The sequence below is a fragment of the Myotis davidii genome, unplaced genomic scaffold (genome assembly GCF_000327345.1).
Source record: "Myotis davidii unplaced genomic scaffold, ASM32734v1 scaffold205, whole genome shotgun sequence".
NCBI classification, from domain to species: Eukaryota; Metazoa; Chordata; class Mammalia; order Chiroptera; family Vespertilionidae; genus Myotis; species Myotis davidii.
Window position 1 is genome coordinate 2,392,525 of NW_006297573.1, and position 4,118 is coordinate 2,396,642.

Consider the following 4,118-nt stretch of genomic DNA (forward strand, 5'->3'; position numbering starts at 1 on the left):
CAGGATTTGACTCAGGTCACCTGATTCCAGATTTTTAATCACTGTAGTAAGCTGAATAATAACTTCAAAAAGCCCTAATTCCTGAAACCTATGAATGTTTCTTTATATGGCACAAGGGACTTTGCAGGTGTGATTATTATATTAATAAAGATTATCCTGGATTATCCAGGTGAGCTTTAAATATAGTCAAGTGTCTTTATGAAAGAGAGTCAAAGAGAGATTGGACTACAGAAGAGGAGGAGAAAGGTAACATGATCATGGAGACAGAGATGAGAATGATGCAGCCACAAGCCAAGGAATGCTGGCAGCCACCAGAAGCTGGAAGAGTCAAGAAACATTCTCCCCTATAGTCTCCAGAGGAAGTGTGGCCCTGCAGACACCTTGATTTCAGGCCACCGGAAGAAGGAGAAAGCAAATATGTATTGTAAGTTACCAAGTTTGTGGTAATTTTTATAGTAGCTATAGGAAATTATACAACCACCAGGGATGCTGCTTTCTAAAGGATGAGAGAAACTCTAAAGGGTCAGAGCTGGTGGACAGAGTAGACTTGAGGGTGCGGCGCTGAGAGCTTCGCTTCAATTCAGTCACATCTCAGGAAGTCTCTTTCCCCCACCTCTGCTGACCTGGTGACTCTGTGAACATGCCTGTGCCTCCCTCTGGGCCTTCTCTAGGCAGCTTCTCTGAGGTTTGAACAACTTGGGGTAGCATTTGGCAGTTTCTGTTTCAGTTTTTCTGGAAAAAAAATATTGTTATTATTATTATCATTATTATTTTCCATTTTTATAGAACTGGAGAAGAAGGTGGTTACTTGAACTTCATCACCTTGAACTCCACACCACTGCTTTCCCGCGATTCGGTCAGAAGGCCAGTTGCGCTCTGTCTGGCACTGAGCTGCACAGTCTCTGCTGCGCAGCTCTGCCTGTGAGCTCTCGCCCCATATCACCGCACAGACAGGAACATTTGAGCATCTGCACTTTGATCTTCCTTAGCTGGCTGTGGGACTTTGAAACTCGGCTTTTTCTTTTACTCCAGTTCCATTTTCTTTAGGTAAAATGTGAGGTATAACACCCAGCCTGCCTTCCATTGAAGACTTCTATGAAGATGACATTGAGATGCCACTCACATGAGCACTTTTTAAACTGTGAGTTACTCATCACTCCAATTGTTTTATGGGGATGGGGGTTCTATCTCCCAAAGTTATAAAAACTTCTTATTACTGCTAACAATAGGAATAAAAGGCTGCCATTTATTAACTGCTTTATATGTACCAGACACGTTTTGTTCAACCATTGTTCATTAATTCTTTCAAAAAATTGTATTGAGCCCTAACTGGTTTGGCTCAGTGGACGGAGGCAGTGCCTCTCGCAAGCCGAGTGGAAGTGACACTCACTCTCCCTCTTCATTTCCTAGTTTCAAAATCCTAAGCAGGTGTGCGATTGGCCCACCTTAGGTTAGTGTGGAAAGCTGAGGAAAGGGCCAGGCAGGGCAACCTATGATGGACACTGTCCGGGCCCCGCCCAGACCTCTCGAACCCTCCCTCCCACTGGCAGCATCTGCATCCTGTACCCAAGGGCTTTATTTCCCAGGACCAAAGGCTGCTCTGCTCCAGTGAGTGGCAGACCAGAGTCTGGGAAAATCTCAGCCCCTGGGAATAGCCCTCAACCAAAGAATTGGTGTATAAATACTGCAGCTCCCTCCTTTTGGGGAAAAATAATTCTGAGGCATGTGGTTTGCACAGCTTCCCGGAGTCTCCCTGCAGAGCAGTGACCCAGTGCCCTCTGGAGAGCTGGCTTCATAAGGCACTGTGTTGTCTGCCTTCGCTTCCCCTGAGACTCTCTGACCAAGGTCACCTGCTTCCTCTGAGACTGTCCGACCAAGGTCACCTGCACCTGCCAAATAAACTGCTGGCTCAGGCTCTGCTTTGGGGGAAACTCAAACTAACACCTAAACCAAGGACGGGCTACCAGTAAAACAAAACAAAGCCCGGAGAATAAGGAGGTCAGGCTGGGCAAATTAAGGAGGAACCGACCCTCGGCAAAATGCCTGAGACAGGGGCTGCTCCTTGGACCAGCTCTACAGCTCTCTGGGTCAAGGTCTTCGACAGGGAGGGGGCAGTGAATGGGCAATGTTAGAGACCGAACAGACAGTGCAGCACAATTCTGAAATTAGGAGTTCCCACCAGTCCCATGTGTATGAAGTGTGTGTATAGTATGGTTTGTGGGATACGCACATATATGTGGCTGTGGTTGCAGTTAGTGTGGGGGTGTGTGTGTACAAATTGTCTACTTTACCTCACTTCCTGGCTGCCTGCACTCACAGCAGTGACCTGCTCTATGACTCAGTCATTTCCTCTGGAAGGGAGAAAAATGAGGCCCTGGAGGTGGTTAGGGACTTTGAAGGCTGCGATGCTCCATCTACTTGTCAGAAAAGGGGGAGATTTGGCATGACAGCGACAGAAAGAGAAACATGGAATGTGAAGGCTTCTGTCCTTGGCTCGAAACCAAAGCATTTCGGGTCCTGAGATAAACGAGTGAAAATAATACTCAGCCAGGCCTCCTCTCTGCTCTGCTGTAGCCCCGCCCCCCACCCCCTACCGTCGGGGTGTGAAACCCTAAACGTCCTGCTCACAGCAAGAGGCAGGTAACCTACTTCCCTCATCTGGGACTGGTGGTGTAGAAAGTTTCCCTACTGAAAGGGAACCTGGAGGGAACAGAGGACACCCTCCTTGCCAAACTGGTGTGTGTGTGCGCGTGCGCGCGCGCGCGCGCGGGTGTGTGTCTGTGTGTCTCTCTGTGTGTGTCTGTGTGTGTGCATGTATGTCTGTGTGTGTCTCTGTGTGTGCATGTGTGTGTGCGCATGTGCGTGCATGTGTCTGTGTGTGTCTGTGTGTGTGTGTGTGTGTGTGCGTGTGTGTGAATGCCAGGGAATAGGTTTGAGGTAGAGCTGCTTTTAGCTGTTTCTCCAAAGCAGGCCAGTGTATAGGCTTTCAAGAGGCCAGACTAAATCCAGCATGTTCTGCCACTATCCTATGACCTTGGACTTTTTCCTCTCTGGGTCTGTCTTTTCATCTGTCAGATGAGGAGACTGGCTGAGGAACTGATTTGCATCTTATGTTTTAACCTAAAATTCTTGTTCCTAACAAAACCCCACACAGAACTTCAGTAAGTGAAACATCGCACTGGTTACAGAGGGGCTGATGGACTCAACATGCTTAGCCTTACTCAGGTCGAAAACCATCCCGGGTATCCCTGTGGAGCTCCAGCCACGGGAGAAGCTGTGTGAAAACCACCTGACTTGGCTCTAGGGATGGAGGGCTCTGATAAGCTGTGGGCTACCTGGTTGTACTTGATGAACCAAAGATGGTTACATTAATTGCGTTAGGGTGACATCCAAAGGGTTGCGAACGGGAGGCTGGTTCTCCTGAGCCAGAGTGCTGCTGCCTTTGAGCACAGCTCATGAGCACCTCAGGACAGCATGGCCTGCATGGGGTGGCCCGGCCACCAGGTGATCAGCCCAGAATCTCTGTGTCAGTCCCTCCCCGCTAAGCCTCAAGAGCACAGGGCACGCTCTCTTCCAATGGCCCCACTGAGCCTGTTTTTAGCCATAAACTACCCCAGAGTTAGCGACAGGTACACAGAGCTCTTAACTCTCCAGGGAAACCCAAGAACCTCGGTTTCGAGAAAAAGGGAGGTGGGGAGAAGGAAGTGATTTTTCCTTTTTTCGGGACTCTATATGACCTCCAGAACACGGTGTAAATTCTTCCCTGGGTCACCCGAGATCCCCGGCTCCCACCTCCTCTGGGTTCATTTCATATTACACCACCCCTGGCATCCCACCTTCAGCTACACCTACCCACTGGCTATTCCTCTCTACAGCCTTTCCCTGGTTCCATCTACCCAGAACACTTTCCCACCAGAGCGACATCAACCCCAGCAAGGTCAGCTGGTTTCTATAGCTTCACACCTCTTCTTCAACATTGGCTCAGACTTCCCTTCCCTTGCCCACTGCCCCTTGCCCCCACATTCACACACACACTTGCCTTGGGTTAGGGCCCTCATCTGTTATCCCCTGTACCCTGGTAGGTCCCCTAGGACATAGACTGAGTCCCCAGCACATGA